Source organism: Barbus barbus, assembly GCF_936440315.1.
Source record: "Barbus barbus genome assembly, chromosome: 18".
Lineage (NCBI taxonomy): Eukaryota > Metazoa > Chordata > Actinopteri > Cypriniformes > Cyprinidae > Barbus > Barbus barbus.
Genome location: NC_136746.1, coordinates 7,119,980 through 7,142,436, shown reverse-complemented (window position 1 = coordinate 7,142,436; position 22,457 = coordinate 7,119,980). Strand labels below are relative to the sequence as shown.

Sequence of the window (22,457 nt, the reverse complement as noted above, 5' to 3'; positions counted from 1 at the left end):
GTATTCAAGGACATTATACTTACCATCATGAAATGTCTACACAGTGCCAAAAAGAAAGAGAGACATCGGAAAATAGGCATTTTATTCAAGATATTAAATTAATGAATGAATGGAGGCATTTATTAATGACATCAACATGCATTTATCATGTCCAACTTCACCATGATGAACTTAAAATTGGGTTCTTTTATTTTTCCTCAACAGTTCTCCTCAAAAAACAAAATTCTTTTCAAACTTGATAAGAACAGAATGGAAATTATTAGCAACACCAACATAACAGTAAAGCTAATGTTTTCTGTTAGTTTAAACCCAAAATATGAAAAAGTAAAAACGAAACTTTAATGTGGCCAAACTGAACTGAACTGTGTTTATGGTGCATGTCGGCAATGTTGTCTCGGCTGGGGCGGGCGGGGCGTGGTGGAGGTGGAGCTTGAGTAGACGATATTATCGGATATCGCGATATTTTTTTACGCCGATTATCGATAAGATATTTTTGACATATCGCCCAGCCCTAGTGAGAACTGATCCAGATACTAAAGTGTTACCATTTAATTAGACTTTTTAGCTTTCATTTTCATTATAGTTTGTTCAATAGCAAATTCGTTTTTTGCAATTAAAAAAAATTTGGAATAATGGAAACTATTTCAATAAATGATTTAATTTCAATAGAGTCCAAAGAAAACCAGCCAACCACTAAAAACTGTTCAAGGCAAATTAGTATAAAACACCATTATTACTGTCAGAGCAAATGGCCAATTCATTATGCAAAAGATCCAATGGTAAAACACTACAAACTAGATTATATAAAAGGAATCCCAGCTCTTAAGAACAGACAAGAACAAAAAGCTGACCACTTATCAGTAAGAGCTGGAGATAAAGTACAAATGATTTATTACCAGGAAACAATTTGACTTAATTACACCTGTTCGGCGAGATCTGACACAGGAAACGTAGCCAACAGTGAGCATCACAATAGACACAGAAAGTTACAGAACAGCATCAAAATACCGTATGGCATCGCCCCTCACCTCAAGTGTGCATGCTGCATTCTCCAGAGTCATCGCCCCAAGTGGGTCCCTCCGGTCGCCAAGGAAACTCAATCTAGCTCACGTCTCGCTCCTCTTCCTCCCGCTCCTCCTCCCCCGTTCAGCATGTGAACCTCAGGGCTATCAATGACCTGAAACAAAAGCAGGTGGATGGAAAAACACGGTCGTCATTGGCGCCAGAGCAGCTCGCTGCCAATCATCCAGGCCCGGGATTAAGTGTCAGCGAAGACGCGGCGGGGCCCGTGGGACAGCCGAAGCGTGTCTCAAATGAGCGTCTGCCTGACTGCTTTACATTCACACTCACTGATTCGCTCACTATAACGCCGACCCCTCGCGGTCCCCACGGGCCGGAGCAGAGACGCAGGCATAAAGCAGTTAGATGCTAATTAAGGTGTGTTCCATCAGGAGAATGTGGCTTTGATTAATGGATGTGAGGGACAGCTCTGCGGAAAGCTGGATATTCCCCTGACACTGCACACCAAACAAACTGCCTGGCACATGACGAGACTCAGTGATGCTTGGGGGGAAAAAACAGCAAGAACAAGCAGAGACTGAGAGTATAAACGTATGCGGTGGCGACTCGAGACCAATTTGAAAATGATTCTTTGCCAGCCAGTTCTTGTCTAAGCAGATCTGTCCTAAAGATTAACCTGCAGCGTTTGAGATGGACGAGTTCCCTATGAAGATTGAATAAAAAACAGAGAGAGAAATAAATAGCATTACTTTCTCACACTCATGCCTTTCCAAACTCATATGCTATTTGTTTTTTCAAAGAACACACACAAAAAAATAAATCTTCCATTTTTGAGTCAAGTATTCCATAGTTATGGAAAAAAATTTCAACAATTATTCAGCCTCATGTTGTTCCAAATCCACAAGTCTTATTTATGGTAAAGGAAAGCTGAAAAGTGCTTGCTTGATGCACCAATGAGGTTTGTTTTGACGCATCAAGCAAATATGTTTGAGCTTCTGTTCTAGGTAGTGGTGTTAGAAGACCCAGTACACTCAAAAAACAAAAACAAATTGGTGCTATATAGCACTAAAAGTGGTTCTTTGGCTCTTAATCATAGGGGAACCACTTTTGGTGTTGTATAGCACCAAATCTTGGTGCTTCAGTGGTGCTTCAGTGGTTCTTCAGCGGTTCTTTGGCGTGACTGAGGGGCTATATAGCACCGCTACCATATACAGAACCTGTTAAGCTCCTGTATGGTTCTTCAGCGGTTCTTTGGGGTGATTAAGGTGCTATATAGCACCACTGACGTACAAAGAACCTGTTAAGCCCCATTAAAGGTTCTTTACGAACCAAAGAATCACTGTTGGTGCTGTTTAGCACCATTTTTGTTGAAGAAATTGTTGTAAGGTGCACCAAAAGTGGTTCCCCTATGATTACGAGCCAAGAACCACTTTTAGTGCTATATAGCACCATTTTTTTTTTAGAGTGTACTTCGGTACCAAGTCGGTACTAACCCTGATAGCACACGTACATCTCCGAGACGTCTATTTGATGTCTGCATTTACATCTGCAAGACATTACTTAGGGTGTTTGCTCATCTGCAATACGTCTATAGGACGTTTCCTTTTAGATGTCAAATAGACGTCTATTAGATGTCTTTAAGATGTTTATGATATAGAATGTAGGTAAAACTGACATCTGAAAGACGTCTGCCAGACGTTTGTAGACAGCAGATGCTTTCCAGATCAAGAGATCTTTAACATACATCTTGCAGACGTACGTGTGCTATCTGGGAAACAAATGAAAAGTCACAGTACCAGGTTTTTTAAAGTACCGGTGGTACCAAGTACTGTAGAAGATTTTTATTAGTCAAAATATGAATTAATCAAGTATAATTAATGTGAATTTAACCACTTGTGTATTAAGCTATATTTCCAATATAAGCATATGCCTGTGTGTTAAGGGCTCGCATGGATGGAAGGTTCAGACCCTTATGATGGAAAACATATGTGGGAATACAAAGAAGGCTTCTTTCCTTAAACATGTCTAGGAGCCCCTTCTCTCTAGGGGAAGAACATATGTATAAATATTGCCAAAAAAGGAAATATGCACATGTATGAAATGTTCTGAACACGCCTAGAAACTAGACTATATAAAGAGAAACTCAGAAAACATCGAGAGGGTTGTTCTGCAGAAGAATTCCTCGGCTTTATTGTCTTGTTATAATAAAGTCTATTTTCTGGCATCAAAACCCCACAAGGCTCTGAGCGTGATTCTTCAGAAAGAAGGGAAACCACCACAATTGGCGTCACGAACAGGATTTGAAAGGAGCAGAAGGTGAAGGACCACGCTGGGCTTTGCTTGACAAACAACACAAATTGAGTGGCCACTACCAGGTAAGCAGTTTTGCTTATATAATTGGTTTGTGTTGTTTGCTAGGCTGCCCTTGGTGGTAAGGTCACTTAAGAATTGCTCTTCAAATTTAAAGAACAAAGAAAAAAAAAGGGGTTTTGATTCCAGAAGAAATAATTGCATGCACAGATCTGTTTTACTGTTAAGAGGGCCTTTGATGGATAGCAGTGAATTAGGGCAGATTGTGTATGCAAAGATCTGTGTTTACTGTCAAGAGGGCCTTGATGGATGACGTAAATGTTGAGCAGATATACATTGCATGCAATGGTCTGTGTTTATTGTTTAATGGTCCTTGAGGATAACATTAAACGTTAGGCAGATAAAGTAGAGAAAAGCGCGCAAAGTCCTTAGGATAAGGCAAAAATCCTGCAGGGAGCTGTTTTTTCTGTGTTGAGGAAGTGCATCAGAAAAAAAGTGAGCAGTTCAGACGCAGGTCGTTCAAGAGGAGCGAAGTGTAGTTTTGTCTGTGTCTGTGTCTATGTTTGTGTCTGAGTGAATGATTGAGGTTGAATGAAAAATAAATAAATTCCGTATTGGGTGTGCAGGAGCTGCGCCCCCCTTCTGGAAATTCCCTTGAGGGGGACGAGACTGGTGCGCGCCTGAGAGGAATGGTTGACTGCATGAACCCTATAAAAATAAAGGGGCATAGAATTAAATAATGAACCCTATAAAAAATAAAGGGGCATATAATTAAACAATGAACCCTATATAAATAAAGGGACACTGAATGAAAGACTGAACCCTGAGAAATAAAGGGACTAGAAGGAGTGAATGTGATTAGGAAACATTTGTATCAATAAAGATCTTTTATATGTTTGTACGTTTTAGAGTTCTGTGTGATTGAAAAAGTGAACATTTCTGAAATCAAAGCAGCAGAAGTAAGATCTAGGCATTATGTAAAAAATTAAAAAATCAAATAAAATCAAATAAAAATCAACCTGCAAGGGTGAACAAAAGAATTGAAGGAAAAATAAAAATAAATATTATTTTTAGTAGTTTTTGATATTGAGTGAATATATAATAGAGCTGAAACTATTAACTCATACAGAAAGTGTACATGCATCAGAAAGAATAAAAAAACTAAGTTTAAGGATGCAGGTCACAAAATAAAGAGGAGAGTATTGGATAAAATAGTTAGATTAAGTGGGAAAAATTGTAAGTTAATTAGCTATAAAAATATATATATATATAGAATCTTAACTATTGGATTGTAAAATTATAGAAAAGTATGGCAGCCACTCCGGTGGAATTATTAGGATTAAAATATCCATTGTGTAAAGAATTGATAACTAAGGTCTCAAACAAATGGCAGAAGAGAACTAAGAATATGATGACAAAATGGCCAAAAGAAGGGACATTTGATGTAGCATTGTGTGAGGAAATGGAAACTGATAAAAAACTATAAAACTAAAAGTATCAGTAAAAAAAAAAAAAAAGAGAAAAGAGAGAAGGAAAAAGGGAAAAAGAGAACGAAGTGTTAGCCATGTTTAAAAAGGAAGGGAATGATGCATTAAAAAGTATAAAACAGGCAAGGAGGATGCTTAAGGAGGCAGACAAAGAAACAAGGAAAAAGGAAATGTTGTTTTCAAAACCTCCCCCATATCTGCCCCCAAAGGGACAGCTACCTATCCTTAAGGGTACGGTAGAAGTGTTAGGAGAAATGCAGATGGAAGGGCAAGTAGAATTGGAAGAAAAAGAAGAACCAGATATAAAGACAAAGAGGCGACAGGGAAAAGAGAGTGAAGGATATTTACCGATGGATTGTTATAGACACACACGCATAGCATTAGAAATGATGAAAACAAACCAGGAAGGCAAAACAGAATATGAGGACGTGTTAGAAGAGATGAGGAGAAAGGATTGGGAAATGGGAGCACAAGCAAAGATTATGAAAGGAGAAATAGAGGAGAAAATTAAAGAATCAGGAAAAAAGATTCAAGAGGTAACTAAAGTGAATAGAGGGAGAAATAAGCTGTATGACAGTAGTGAGGATGTGAATGAAAGGGAAAAATAATTTGATACAAAAGGGGAACAGGGCAGAGAAAAAGGGACCCTAATACCACTGGCTGCACCACTCCCAATTTTAACCAAGGGTGCACAGAGACAGTATGTCCCCTGGGCCACACAGGACCTCGAGGGGCTGGTCACTCGCCTCCCAGATATTCATGAGGGGGCTGGAAAGTGGATTAAGGTGTTCGAAGAAGAAACTATGGGCAAACTTTTAGCTGTGGGGGACATTAAAGCCCTTCTGGCAAGAATAATGGGAGGGGCAAAGATGGAAGAAATTCTTCAAGCATCTAATCTAAACAGAGCTGTGGACTCTCACTACATGGATGGAACTGTTTTTGATGCATTCCGTCCAGCAGTGTGGCAAGCACTGCGAGCAGAGTACCCGATCAGACTAGACCCTAAATCGTTAAAGGGAGAACAGCTGGGGGAAGCAGAAAATCCAACCATATATGTTCAAAGACATCTAAAAAGATGGAAACAAGAGACTGAAGGGAATCCAGAAGGAGACCCATTAATGGCTACACTGTTTAGAAATGCTGTGATTGATGCCATGCCACAAGCTGTAAAGAGCAGGCTAGAGGACGTGGTTGGCTTAAACTCTAAAACACACAAAGAGTTCTGTGACCATGTGTCCCATGCAGTAGAGCAGCATAGAAAAAATGAACAGAGGCTCAAGACCCAAGAGAAAGAGCTACAGAGAAAATTAACTCAGTTACAACTTGAAGAACTGACAAAAATTAACAAGACAAACTTTCAAGCTCCAATAAAGAAAGACGAATCAGAATAAATGTCATTGATGTCTCTAATAAATACTCCTCAAGCAGCTATTCAGCCATGCCCACCTGCAGCGGACCCTCCAAATGCACACCACACTCCTGTACCCATCATTAATGTCTATACTCAACAACCAGAGACAATGGGATGGAAAAGAAAACCAGTACAAAAAGGACAGAGAGGAAGAGGCAAGCCGTACACTGGTCCTCCAGGAGTGTGCTGGGTATGTGAACAATTCGGACATAACAGAATTGATTGTCCTACCAATCCATGGCAACAGCCACCTCGGGGTGGAAGGGGGGGGAGTTGGCAGCAGCCCACCCGTGGTCCATTACAGGGCCCAGTAAACCCTTGGGGAGGTCCCAACCAAGGCTATTAGGGGTGCCCAGAGAATCCTACAGGGGAGAGTCAGCTTCTACTTTGACAACTAAAGCTGATCAAGAGCCTATTCTGCAAATTAAGATAGAGGGAAAAGACACACCTGTTATGTTGGACACAGGCGCTGTTTTTACCTGTGTAAATACAAATTATGCCTCACATCTCCCCTTGTCTGGAAAATTTGCAAAGACAATAGGATTCTCGGGACAAACACAGCTAATTCCAATGACAGCCCCAGTGTGTCTACAAACCAAAAATAAAAGCATAACAATGCCCATTCTTGTGTCAAATCAGACTCCTGTTAATTTGTTAGGGAGAGATGCATTATGTAAATTGGGGCTACATATTTGGTGTTCTCCAGAAGGAGTCTATATAGACACAATTGGAGTAGAAACTCAGATGATGGTTGTAGAACCAAAAGCAAATGTTTATTGGATAGGACATATAGAACAGGATGTGAGACAAACAGTCAATAAATGGGGAAAGTTTATTGAAGCTCAGTTACCAGAAGCACAGATACCAAAATCAGAATTTCATTGCACAATGATGTTTGATCCCGAAAGAGATGAAAAAGTAGAACAAAGATGGCAGGAAGAAACAAAAGGACAACAAATTGAAATAGTCTCACAGTACATAATAATAGGTAAACAGGGAGCAGCTTTAAATATTCCAGATTGTGAATTTGTGAAAAAATGGTTCAATGTAACTGATTCTATCCCACATATTGCAGTATATGAAGGAAAAAATTGGGAAGCAAAAGATTTAGGACCAATGATGAAAGAAGCAGAACAAAGCAAATGGGAACCAACAGAACATCCGTTGATATCTCACTCAGCTGATAAAAATTACATCAAAATTTTGTGTGCAACTAGTTTGTTGGGAATTCCTCAGGAAGTAGTTATTAGTCACAAGAAGCTGACGCAGATGTCTGCAACATCTGAATTGATAGACACTCCTGACACTGAATTATTTAAAGAAGTAGAACAACAGGTACCAACTGAACTATGGTCTCAACACGACTCAGATATAGGATTAATAAAATCAGCAAACCCAGTGAGAGTACAACTTAAGCCAGATGCACATCTACCCAGAAAATTGCAATACCCTTTGCGTCCTGATGCTGAAGCAGGTATAAGAAACACTATTGAAGGGTTAGTGAAGGCAGAAGTATTAATAGAAACAACTAGTTATTGTAATACTCCAATTATGTCTGTGATTAAAGCAGACAACAACAGGTGGCGTCTTATGCATGACGTACGAACAATCAATGAAATAGTAGAAGATATGCCCGCAGAGGTACCAAACACACACACGCTACTGACGAATGTCCCTCCTGATGCAAAATACTTTACAGTAATTAATCTCTATTCGGCCTACTTCAGTGTTCCACTAGAAGAAGAGAGTAGATATTTATTTGCATTTACATATGCTGGTAAACATTATACCAAAATACCATAAGGGTTTAAATATTCGACACATTTATTCAATCGAATTTTAAAAGGCAAAATTAAAAGGTCTTATGATAGACAGACAGACGTCGGTGCTTGACTCACCAATCAGATAAAAATTAAGCTGGATTTGGCATAGTGTGGGTTAATTTTATTCACCAACTAAGGGAAAATGCACAACTGAATTATTGACAACAATGCTGAACTCTTTGAGGGAAAGAATGAAAAAAAAAAAAAAAACACATAAAAAGAGAAAACAAGATGTCTAATTGAAAATATATGGCAGATAAAATAAAAAAATATTGGTCAATCCAGTTTGTTTAATAAAAATGGACAAGGGTTAGTTTGAATATAATAATAATAATAGTAAATAAATTTATCTCCAATGATCCTAAATCATGAAATCACAAATGCTGTCATCGCTGAGAGTGACAAGATAGAAAATTGACAATGAATCCTAAATTATGCAGAGATATCCAATCCTCTTCTCAAAGTAGCTCATGACCAATAATACAATTATATGACTAAAATTTAACTTTTTACACAAAATTTAACACAAGCAAGAGACATTTTAAAAATTACAATTGATTCTATCAATTGCACAATGCCTAAAACAATTATACTCAACCAGTTAGATTTTGTTAGAGGACAAACAAAAAGAAGTTTATACTTTAAATTTATTAAATTAATCTTTATGGTGACGGACGTTGTCCAGTTGCATATAACATTTAGACACTATGTAGGATGCTGCCAGGTCTATACTCAGTAAAGTCTAACAAGAAAAGTCATGTTATCATATTCGAAATCTGTGGCAATCTAAAACCATTCATTTCACAACCAACTGAACTCTCAAGAAAAAATATGTTTTTGACCAAAAGGAGAGTGTGAAAGAGTGTGAAAACGTATGAATGATGGTGTTATGGAGTGAAAGAAGGTGTCTGACGAGACACTGAGGCAAATCAATTATTTTGCCAAAACAGCTGTATGCAAATTCTAATATGTGGGCCCACAGGGCAAAAAATGCCCAGTAAAATAATGACCATGGAAGAATATGGCTAAGTTTCCTGGTCAATACCTAGGTTATTGTTGTGGCAGAAAGAAAAACAGTGCCACACTTGCGCAGCGCATAACATGGGAAGGCAAAGCAAGCAAGCTTGCTCTGTCCACCCCACAAATAACTTTCTTTCCACTTTCACTTCTCAGCATATCATGATGGAGCCGAATCTGTCTCAAAAGGGTAAAATATTGTCTTTCTGAATATTAAATCACTAACAAAAAGTGTGAAGGTTTCTATTTACAGGTTACAGCAGTTTTATCAAGACCAGGAAATGGTTTGCTCCACCATTAAGAACCAGTGAATACAGTAATGGTCTGGAGGGAGAATCTTGCATTGATCAGCAACATGGTTGGAAAGTGATACCTGGGTCCACATCTCTCACCTTTAAAATACGACGACCAGCTTCAACAATCCCACACAGCAAGAAGTGAGGGATGAAGGGCGTGCTAGTAACGACCCTCCCTTGCCAACGAGGGAAAGACCAATGCAACGACTCGTAAAGAGTAACCCTGGTGAAGATGGAAGATTGATGGGAGCATGATTTGCTAAACTGGGAATGTTTTTAGAAGTTGCCATGTACCTAGGAGGATTATTATTTTGTTGTGTATTACCCATATTAAGAACATTAATCGTTAATGCTACTGTTAAGCAAATGGAAGTGATAAAAGTCCTAAATATAGTCAAATGATTACAGAAAAGAACCTATATGAATATTATGACGGATGGCTAAACAAGCTAAACTTAAATGAGAAAAACTTGGATGTTAGTTCCAGTTACTCCAATGAGGACACAAAAGAGGTGTAAAGATGAACCATACCCTGGGTGTAAGTGCTAGCCTAACTTCTGCCCAAGGGTGGTCCTCTACGATGCACAAAGTGTCTGAACTGAAGATCAACTATGTTATTGTGATGTTACAACTTTTATGTTTTGATGTTTAATTCTATTGTCTTTTATACATAACTATGACAACCATAGGCAAGTGCTGAACCAATTACATGCTCATGCTTTTAACATTGTTTTATATTAGATAAGGGGTTACGGAGATGGGATCTTTTACTCCTTCCTAGTCAAGTGTGGGGGGAGAGGTTTGGTCCTGTTGCTCCGCCAGAATGCTGCTGCATAATCTAGTCATTGATAAGACTGGGTGACTCATTTAGTTGCTAGGAAATATAACTGATGAGGCTGAATTATGAAGTAGCATTCTGGGTGAAAATAAGCAAATGTGAGACTTAATAAGTCTCAAAGGGGGAATATGTAGAAGATTTTTATTAGTCAAAATATGAATTAATCAAGTATAATTAATGTGAATTTAACCACTTGTGTATTAAGCTATATTTCCAATATAAGCATATGCCTGTGTGTTAAGGGCTCGCATGGATGGAAGGTTCAGACCCTTATGATGGAAAACATATGTGGGAATACAAAGAAGGCTTCTTTCCTTAAACATGTCTAGGAGCCCCTTCTCTCTAGGGGAAGAACATATGTATAAATATTGCCAAAAAAGGAAATATGCACATGTATGAAATGTTCTGAACACGCCTAGAAACTAGACTATATAAAGAGAAACTCAGAAAACATCGAGAGGGTTGTTCTGCAGAAGAATTCCTCGGCTTTATTGTCTTGTTATAATAAAGTCTATTTTCTGGCATCAAAACCCCACAAGGCTCTGAGCGTGATTCTTCAGAAAGAAGGGAAACCACCACAGTACCCGGTCAACCCCGCTCTTGATGCGCTCTCTCTCCGAGAGGTGCGCAGATACGCTCTCTTCATAAAAGCACTGAGACGTGGCGAAATCAAAAGGAGGAAACGCATCAAACTAACAAAGCACTTTTAAAGACCGACACCAAACGACATCAAATGAAAGAGTTCAAGCAGGTAAGTTTCAATTTAATATTTAGATCTTCTGTTATGAATATTATTCCATATTTTAATCTGAATGTCGGGTTGAAATAAACATTGCCATTATTAGTGGAGTTAATTGTTAGCATAAGCACGGCTAACGCTAATATAATGAGCATTAGAATTAAGTTTCTTTATTAACTATTTAATGCTCCTATAACTTTTATTAGAGTAAAAAAACCAGGAGGACATGATGGTATTTACTATATTTAGGCTTTTAAATTAATTGTGAATCTAAAATATGCGTGTTAGAGAATGTACAAATGGTTAACAGTGTTCATGTCATATGAGTCCGTCAGAAAAGCAGTTCTGGGCTTTTTTTTTTTTTTTTTTAGCTAGTTAGTTAGTTGTTATTCTTGGCTGGATAACTAACAGGTTTTAAAAGCCCTTTAAAATAAAATATGTACACAGTTTGGATTAAATGAAAGTACAGTCACATTTTATCTCCTGTATAGACTTTACAATAAGATACCATTCATTAACATGACCTCATGTTATTATCTAACATCATCTTACAGTGAGCGAACAAAATATTTTTACAACATTCATTAATGTTTGTGAATGTTATTTAATACAAACACTTGATCATTCATGTTTGGTCATTGCGCATAAAATAATTTGAACAGATTTAACTTCTGATTTTATGTATTAGTAAATTAATTTGTATTAGGTCAGACTCAGCCCATTGCTTTACTTAAGTATATTATATTTTCCTTTTACAGCTGCAGACTGAGGAAGATCATGAAACACACCAGCAAACTCTAAAACAGACAACAGTTTACGGATGTTTTTCAGCGGTAGCAGAAATATGACAAAGTTTTGGGTGAAACAATTTTAAATAAGTATAAAAAAATGGCACTGATTTTAGTACATTTAATTTTTTTTACTTTATTTTTATTAATAATGTGTTTTTTAATTAGCATGTTTTTGTGTTTTGCTTTGGTACTAAAATTGGTACAGAGAACTAGGGATGCACCGATACCGATACTGGTATCGGGTCGATACTGAGCTCATGTACTCGTACTCGTTAAAATTCCCCGATACTAAACGCCGATACCACGCATGTGATCAGTGCCATATTCAGACAAAGAAACACCAACAACAGAAAAACAGACAGCAGAATGTAGTTATTAGAGATTAAGGATGTCTAAAAATGTATATGCAATGAATATAATGTTAAACATTTAGTATTAATGCCTGTATAGCTGATGTGAGCAAGCTGATAAGCAAAACACGCTGAGTGGATCCAGCGCGCGGCGGCGCAGATGCGCGAGCTTGTCGAGTGAATATCCCTTTCTCACAGATATCACTGGAAAGTTTGTACTTCGGTCGGAAATGTCAAAAACAAGTAAGTAAAACATTACATGAATTACTTTTATGATGAATGGATGGACTTTTTGGAACTTCAAAAACTCAAGCATATAGTTTACTGCCATTAAAAAGCTGGGAAGAGACAGGATATTATTTTACAGAACTGATTATGTTCCTCTGAAAGAAGAAAAGCATATTCACCTAGGATGGCTTGAGGGGGAGTAAATTATGGGATAATATTCAGTTTTGGGTGAACTATCCCTTTAAGTCACTTCAGACTTTAACTGCCTAACTCATATGGATTACGAACTGGAATGGACCTTCAATGCAGGGACAGAAATCCCTCAGAATTGTAATGAACGAAAGTCATGTGGATGAGTAAAATACAAAATGTTTATTTTTGGGTGAACTATCCCTTTAAATCTTCTCTAAAATGTTAAATCTTTTAAATATTAATGAAATTACAATAACAAACAGTGAATGTAATCTAATCCATTTACTCCTGAGCTGAGAATCCAGCTGACCACATCGAACAAAATACTGCAAATGCAATAAAAGCCCAAGTAAATCAATTACATGGCTGTTTGAGCAAAGCAAGACTGCTGTTCTGTATTCCCGGATCGTTCCATCGGAAAACAAGATAAGGAGAAACACTAAGCAGACGTCGCAAGTGAAAGTCTCAAAGACAACAGCCGGTTTCCCAGGCCCATCAGCGTGATTGATGTCAAGGAAGACACGCAATGCTCGTAGAGGTGCCACGCTTTAATCAATAATTTACGAAACAAACAAAAGGCCAAGATTTAGTCCAGCCAAACATGACCTAGCACTGGCTGAAGAAATCTCAAGTTACTCAAGAGTTGTAAATGCTGCTCAAAAGCCCTTGCAAAACTTTTCCCATTCGTCTCTTAAAGACCAGACACCCATGCTGGGCAGGCTTTCACTTAGGCTAATGGTGTCTGGCTTTTGACTAGCATGAAAGCACCGAAATCAGATTAAGGCATAAAACTTGCCATTATGTATTGAGGACCACTGCACAGCAGGATGGAACACGATGGGAACTTCTCTAGCATTATTAGGCAATCATACTGACAAACCAATAGAAATGTATTTTCTAGGGCTGTCAATTTAATGTGCTAATTTACTGCGATTACTTAGAGAAAGTCAGTAATTTATTCAATTAACCATGCCCCCAGTGCATACATAAATTCCATTAGGGCTGCACGATATATCGAACGCGATTGTCATGCGCATCTCGTCAGTAAAGCCGGTTCTGTATAGCTAGTAGTACCAAAATTAAGTGAACTGCAAAATTGATAAACTCCTGTAGGCCTTTAATAGGCATATGTAAATAAACAATGTGTGATGATTTATGAAGAAACTTTCTATAATATATTTAGTTTTCATTTGGCAGAACAATGTACTATCAAGGGTTTTAACAGCATGTTTATGCCAAATGTACATAAATACATATAGTCATAATTAACGGCCATATCATGTTTAACCAAAACATTAATTCAATTAACTTTAATCCATCAACAGCCCTAGCATTTTCTTAAGAGCTCAAAATGTGGAAACTGTAATGTGTAAATTGTGCTTCAGGCAGCTGTGGATGAGACTAGCTTTGAAAGCCCTGCTAGAGATGTGTTAGATTACATGAACAATGAATGCCGAACGGACAGCAAAATATTTGGGTGTCAGATGAAGGGAACATTTAATAATGTTGCATTGAGAGGTGGCCTTATTGTGATTGTGTCACGCCTCCGCATCACAGTCACCACGTCATTTTGCATCAAGAAAGCCCATATGGAAATTGAATGTATCAGTTGAGATTCAAGGTTGCTTCTAACCCTTCACAATATGGACATGCAGCTTCATGCAAAAAGTGAATCACCCAGAACATTTAAGGCACAGAGCAAATTCAGAATGCAACCAACATCCTGCATTATGGTGCCAAGGGTTCAAGCCTTTCATCTTTCAACTTTTCTTTCTTGCCAACTGCCTTTAACTAATGCAATATCTGAAGAGACTGAGTTTTTACGTCAGTAAGAAATAAGCAAGCAATCTCACTTGCTGAAATCTCATCGTAACGAAGTGGAGCTGTTAGTGAACCTTTGACAAATCAAAGGAGAATTTTGTTCAAAGAAGATTTTTTTTTTTTTAAAAAGTCAGCTTGATGAACTAATCTAGAATCAACAGTGATGCTGTTTTCTTTCGGTCTTCAGTGAGAATGGTCTACACAAAGACAGCTTCCCCCACAAAGGCCTAAATCCTGCTCTGTTGATCACCATGTAATCCCATCAGCCCCTCTGCTCCTCGGATGCTGGCAAACACGGCACTGGTCATGTGGGCTCAGGGTCAGAGATGAACGGAGGGCACACACACACACACAGAGCAGAGGAAAGGAAGGGCTGAGTCACAGAAGTAGCTGTCGTTTGTGACAGATTGAGTCGAGTCAGTGGCTGGGTCTGGAAGCTGTCAGCTCATGTTTGTAGCAGACGTTTGATCCTAAGTTCGCTCTTGCCGGCCTGTTCACTGAGCATGTGGCAACGGGCAGCTGTCTCCGAACAGCATCTGCCAAACATGGAAGGACTGACGTGAAATCAACTTAGTCATCATGACGTTTCCATGTAACCTCGACTCACCTGTACACTCTTGTAGCTTTCCAAAGGTTTCTTAATCCTATAAAGCCTACTCTGAGCCTACATTTTTAATTGTAAAAATGTCTTGCTTCAGGTTGTGGTTCACGTGTCTTTTTGCTGTGAAATCGTTATTGATTTTTATTTTCTAAGTAAATGTAATAACTATTAATAATATTGTTTGTGAACACTTACTGGACTAAAGCAACTTCGGTTTACGTGATCATCCATACTTAATTTTTTAGAAAACAAAACATGTTCAAATGTGTCAAACATGATCATACAGGCTTTGTTTATTTGTTCATCTCTCAGTTGTCCTTGTATTTGTATTGCATTATATGTCTTTAGAAATTTAGTAGTTTAATAGTTTGTTTTTGTGTAAATGGCCAAAAACAGAAACGGTTACTAATATTTACAAACTCATATCTAGTGTTTGTCACATTGAAATAAAAAAAATCTAGTCCAAAAGGCACAAACATATATTGGTGCAATGAATCAAAAACTGATTACCATGGAAACGATTACCAAAGAGACCGATGTATTTAATTACTTCTGTCTGATTAATTTTGTTTGTGGAGGAAATTAAATTAAATGAAACTTTAACGCAGCTTGCAGTTCACAAAGGTATTTTGATAAGCGTGTCATGCATTTACTTTCCAATGCAATTATTTTCTTTGTGTTGTTCATCTGATTGGGCTCCAGTCTCATAATTTCAAAAGATGACAACTGTTTAATTGTTTAATGAATGATTTGGAGCAGCAAAACAACTCAAATAACACATTTCTGTGACTGTTGAGTTTAAAATAAAGACTCTGCTATGCAGTTACTACACAGATCACACTAACATAGCCTAACGTCACATAGATGCTCAAAGTGCAACAGCTTTCTTACAGCCTGCTACAACAGTCAGTGCTTAATGCTACACGTCTGAGCAGTTCTCAGTTGGACAAGCACCATAAGGCAGATGTATTTTTGCCTCAGCATCGCTGTTCCATTATACAATACAGCACATGTGAGGAGACACTAATACACCTCAGTTCAGTCCCTAATGTTTTCTCTCTCTTCCTTTTATTTATTTTTGTCTTTGTTATGGGGCTTGATATTAATTAAACCAATAATCAGTAATTAATATGCAAAGGTATGTTTCACCTACATCCAAAAACACTGCCTTGCGTAAATGCCCCAATCTTTTTAAAAAGATAAAGCAGTTCTGAGCTAGAAAAAAAAAAAAATGTACTAGTCTCTTAAACCTTCTGATATCAAACCAAGAACCAGACATACGGTATGTTACTACTGTGTTGCTTCTAGCTGGGACATGGTGCAAGATGCTTTAAATTAAGATGCTTTAAATTAAAGCATCTGCTAAATGACTCCATCTGACTAGCAGTCCATCTGACTTTCATCTATTCACGCATTATTTCACGATTTTCCTTTTAAAGGTCAATGAAAGTCAGACAACCAAACCCGTTGTCAATACCAACTTAATTTCAGAGATGTTTTTCCTCCACTCTCTCTTTATTGAGCTAGGCTATATGCATGCAAATGTAAGTGAACAGTCTGAAGTTTGAGTGAACAAAACACAGAGGCTTGTTTTTTGGGTTTCTTATTTTTTCACCTGTAAATATGAAGTATATTGCATTATTGTCATGAATTTCCCTTTACTGTTTTTAAAATACCTCATTATGGATTAGCCCTGCATTTCCATCAAATAACTGATATAACGATGATGATTATTGTCATTACATTCCATATGTCACCATAAATCTAAGGCAGTACAACGAATACCACAATAAGCACTCATACTTTAATAATATAGTTGCTCTTGCTGTGTGTTTGGGGTTTGAGGGAAGGAGGTTGTTGCCCAAAATCTCGCGATACATGGCCCCATCCATCCTCCCCTCAATACGGTGTCGTCCTTTTCCCTTTGCAGAAAAGCACCCCCAAAAGCATGATGTTTCCACCCCCATGCTTCACGGATGGGATGGCGTTCTTGGGATTGTACTCATCCTTCTTCCTCCAAACACCGCGAGTGGAGTTTATACCAAAAAGTTCTATTTTGGTCTCATCTGGCTACATGACCTTCTCCCATGCCTCCTCTGGATCATCAGATGGTCTTTGCCAAACTTCAGACGGGCCTGGACATGTGCTGGCTTGAGCAGGGGGACCTTGCGTGTGCTGCAGGATTTTAATCCATGATGGTGTATTGTGTTACTAATGTTAACTGTTGAGACTGTGGTCCCAGCTCTCTTCAGGTCATTGACCAGGTCCTCCCGTGTAGTTCTAGGCTGATCCCTCACCTTTCTCAGGATCATTGATACTCCACGAGGTGAGCTCTTGCATGGAGCCACAGTCCGAGGGAGATTGACAGTCATCTTGAATTTCTTCCATTTTCTAATAATTGCGCCAACAGTTGTTGCCTTCTCACCAAGCTGTTTGCCTATTGTCCTGTAGCCCATACCAGCCTTGTGCAGGTCTACAATTTTGTCCTTAGACAGCTCTTTGGTCTCGCCCATAGTGGAGAGGTTGGGGTCTGATTGATTGAGTGTGTGAACAGGTGTCTTTTATACAGGTAACGAGTGGAGGATAGGAGGGCTTCTTAAAGACAAACTAACAGGTCTGTGAGAGCCAGAATTCTTGCTGGTTGGTAGGTGATCAAATACTTATTTCATGCAATAAAATGGAAGTTAATTATTTAAAAATCATACAATGTGATTTTCTGGATTTTTTTTCATCTATTCACGCATTAGCTGCACTTGACCTTGGCATTATCATTTATTCTAATAATAAATCAAACCCTGAATAAGGAATGTCTGCATAATTCACGATTTTCCTTTTAAAGGTCAATGACAACCAAACCCGTTGTCATCACCAACTTAATTTCAGAGATGTTTTTCCTCCACTCTCTCTTTATTGAGCTAGGCTATATGCATGCAAATGCTTATTTCATGCAATAAAATGGAAGTTAATTATTAAAAAATCATACAATGTGATTTTCTGGATTTTTTTTATATATATATATTCTGTCTCTCACGGTTGAGGTGTACCTATGATGAAAATGACAGATCTCTCCATTCTTTGTAAGTGGGAAAACTTGAAAAATCGGCAGTGTATCAAATACTTTTTGTATATACTGTATATAAAGTAAAATCCACTCGTTTCTTGATTTTACTGTTTTACGTCTTGATTTTTTTATTTTATTTTTATTCATCCATTTACACAGCAAAGCTAAAAACTTTTGTACTTTTGTAGTAAAACTGTGATTATACAAACGATATTCAATATGCCAAAAACCATGGTTACTCCACTTGTACTACAATAAAACGAAAAAAAATTTAGAGTTAATTTTGCCCTAGTCTTGTCACGCCCACAGACAGTTAGCTGAACGTCTGATGCATATCGCCCACAAAAGTGGAAACACTTCAGGAGTTTCGAAGTCGTCATCGGATTGGTTGAATTATACAGGATTTCCGGGAGACGTGTGTCGCATTATTTAACGTTCCACCTGGAAACAAAGATGCCGTGACACCAAAACCCCTCACGAAAGAAGAAAGCCGTCATGTTTACAACTGTGATGAGCGCTTATCAGGATCAACTAAACGCTGGATTTTCAAAAGTATGTGAAATATTCAAAGTTCGCAGAATAGAATCTTTAAAATGCATGTGTAAAAAACGATGTGTAAAAAGAGTTTTACACATCGGTCTGTTATTGTGGCGACATTTCCACGCACCGAAACGTGACACTGAACGAAACAAACTGTGATTGGTTGTTTGACATGTCAGTTAAACGGCCTCATGGGCGGGCCTTGGCCAATGAAAGCTGCCAAGGATTCCAGACCTTCAGCCGTCCGTCTGAAGACTAGTCACGAGACTAATTTTGCCCTGTTTTTTCCGATGACGACTTGCACTACACTTCTGCATTCTGTTCCGTACAAAAGAAACCCAGAAAAACATTTATACGTTGAAACATGAACTTTATAAACACGATTATGACTATATGATTTGTATGTGATTTTCATGAGTTTATGCCTATTTTCATAACAATACAGGGTGCTTACATGACAAATGCCAAGCAGGTGTAGCAATTAGCTTGATATAAAAAGCTACAAAAAACTTTTCAGCAACATTATATGGCAAAACCCATTGCAATGGGTAGTTATTACAAACACTCGATGGTGGTTTAAAGTGAGTGCTGAGTAAAAGCGTAGTATACATTTTATAAAATGTCTTATGTAGCATGAAGATACAGTGTGCATGAATGGTCAAGTGACGTGTTTTCGGTTGTATAGTGTGGACTGAGATTTTTGCTGAAACACGTACAGTGGAAACGCCAGTATGGACAAGGATCGTTTTCATTTTAAAATGCAGTTTTAAATTGAAAACCCACTAGCATAAACATAGCTTGAGACACAGCATTGCTCTGCGTCTATAAAAGTGTGTCTAAGTGTGGCGGCTCTCAGGTCCTAGTCATCTAATGAAACTGAAGGGGTCTAATTAAATGAGTAACACCCTCTATTAATTTTGATATTGCTCTTCACACTCACCTGAACAATACAAAGCACTTTAACAGAGCTCTCATCCCCTCTGCCAAGCACCCTCACAATGCTTTAGCAGAGCAAGAAAGCCATACTTCACTAAAGCAATACATTCAATGGCACATGTCCCCACACCAACCCAAAAGCACAAATGACATGTTAGGGAGAAAAAAAAAATAATACAAAAAAAATAAAATAAAATTACTATTGAGGGGAAAAAAGCTAATCACTGTTTATGAGAAAATTATATTATACAACTTTGATCAGGCACAACATTAAACAGACGAAAAAAGAAAATTCTGTCATCATTTACTCACCTTCCACTTTTTCCCAAACCTGTATGGGTTTCCTCCTTCTGCTGAACTAGGGTTAACTGTCAGCTATTTTCAATTTTAGTCTTAGTCCAGTGTTAAATGTCCTTGTTAGTTATTATCATATTTAGTCAACCTAATCCTATTTCGTTTTAGTCGCTAGGGCCTAGACAGGGCTTAGCCTAAACCAGGATTAGGCCATAGTTCAATTAAGACATTTAAGTAATTTTTATAAATGTGCCACAGAAAAAACATTACTGGTGTGCATCTTGAGACAAAACAAAGGCACTAGTATATTTTAAGATCAGCCTTGTCTGTGAAAACAGGCGTAAAAGTCTCAACAATTTAGTCTCGTTTTAGTCAAAGAAAATCTATTTTTCTTCAAAAGAAAAGTATTTTAGTCTAGTTTTAGTCGATGAAAACTTGACATTTTAGCAATGAGATTATTATTATTAATTAACCGTACAGCAGTATTAATTTTGGCAGCCATTTTTTATTTAGTCTTAGTCAAACGTGCATTTTAGTTATCACGTTTAGTCAACCTTGTCCTGTTTTTGTTCAGTCAAGTTTAAGTCAACAAAATGTATGAGCATTTTAGTCAGGTTTTAGTTAATGAAATCTTTTTTGTCATGCTGTATAACGGTTAAACTGATAAAAATTATTTTTGCTCAAAATTATAATCGTAATGATTGTTGTCATTTGAGAAATTTACTTTTGCTTACACTTTCACCAGTAAGCACAAATCCATAGAATGTGGACTCATACATGGTTTTGATTTTACCTCATCTAGCGGACTGATTTATCATAGGCTATTTATTATATAAATTAATACCAAAGACTTATGCACTATCTCTGTCTACATTATGAAAACTGGTAAAACAAACGAAAAATATTATAATAGTCAAATTCCTAATAGTAGGCATAATTCCAAATTGCAATTGCCTATGTTTCTCTATTAAAACAACAGCGGTTGAGTAAGTGCATTTATTCAGCAACCACAATCGCAAACAATAGTTGAGATATCATGCCAGAACGGCTGAGTATAGCATTCTATACTGTAATAAAGGCTATGTCAATTACAATTACATTATAAATAGACTTTATTCTTATATTGTAGCAGTCGTGTGTTTATTGTCTTCATGTTTGGTCAGTTACAGAGTTTTGATCTACTTTTTATTGAGCTACAACGATAGCTGGATGCCTTTGTCCATATTAGGGATTTCCTGGAATGTTGTTCCTGGAATTACATCTGTGAGGCATATTTGGAGTTTCGGCGTGAGGTTTCCAGTATGGGAAGGTTTCCTCTGGTTTACAGTATGAACGGAACATACATGTGTACTCACTAATAATCACACCACCCTATTTTGGGGTAAAAATATGAACAATAATACTTCTCTCTAAACTATTTAAAGTAAACGTATGCAAATCCAAAAGTTCTCTCCAGTGTTTTACCACCACAAGAAGTTATTAATGTAAAATAGGGCAACAACAACTTTCGATAAAATCGATAATGAAATAATCGATGATGATATCATTATTGATTAGTCGCGTCTGCTCACCTTGCACGGCAAACTTCTGCCAGTCGCATCAAATTATACCACTGAATAATGCCTTTCTATGGACGAAATTAATCTAATAGTGGAAGAAACAGCGAGCTGCTTCGGGGAAAGGTGCGTGATCCAATATGCCCAAAACATGCGAATGCTTCATTTTAAACTAATACAAGCTAATACATTAGCGTAATGTTTAATATGGCTCGTCCTGTCAGGCGCTTTGACAGATGTGTGTGTTTAACGTGTGATATGGTTTCTTCAGTGCAATACTTTCATTCTATGGTTATATCCTTATCTGTAAATGTTACATATTGATGTAAGTATTTCTATTTTAACATCCACACGAATGCCAGGACTCAAGGATTCCCAGCAGAACATAGCATTGCCTCCACCGGCTGGCCTTCTTCCCATAATGCATCTTGTCCCAAGGTAAACGACACCCACACACCCGGCCATATTCCTGATCTAAAAGAAAATGTCATCAGACATGGCAACCTTCTCCCATTGGTCCATGGTCCAGTTCTGACAATCACGTGCCCATTGTAGGCTCTTTTGAAGGCAATGTAATTCACTTCGTCTGTCAGTGGTTTAACACACTCGACCTCCATCACAGTCCTGTCTTTAACCATTCATCTGCTTTCACAGACTCATATCAAAGGCTGTTTGCACTGCACCTCTGACTATTCTCTCCTTTTTGACCCAGCAGGGCTCATGAGTGGGCTGTGCAATTATGCAGCAGGGGAAGACATCATAAATAGCCAAAAGACATAGAGCCAATAAGAAAAGGGGAGGGAAAGAAATCTAATTTTCATTTCAGTCAGCTCCAGACCAAATTGCTGTTGCATGCACTGTCTTTATCCGTGCCTCAGGAAACAAAGCACAGACTGGGAACCACCGGCAACAGTGAGATGGATTCAGACCCAGGGACTGTAAAAACGCACTGGTGAGGAGAGAGAAGAAACCAGCAAGGGAAAGTGAAAAGTACCAAATCAGTGAGCTGATACAGGCTCTTAAAAAGACACAAGAAAAACTGTGCGCGTTTGTGTGTGACGCCATCAATTTGACGTCTACGGCACTAAACCTGACTCCACGAGCCTCAAGTGACATTTCAAGTCAAGTGTTGAGACTTCATAAACG

At 38.0% G+C, this 22,457-nt stretch overlaps 1 protein-coding gene across 1 annotated transcript in view; it reads right to left on the bottom strand.

The window, feature by feature from the left end:
- The window catches only part of tjap1 (tight junction associated protein 1 (peripheral)), a 99,223-nt gene that overhangs the window by 53,777 nt on the left and 22,989 nt on the right, over positions 1 to 22,457 (bottom strand). Inside the window, exon 2 of the mRNA XM_079439601.1 lies at positions 1,029 to 1,177. The gene's annotated coding sequence lies outside the window, so the exon portion shown is untranslated. The remainder of the gene's footprint in view (positions 1 to 1,028; positions 1,178 to 22,457) is intronic.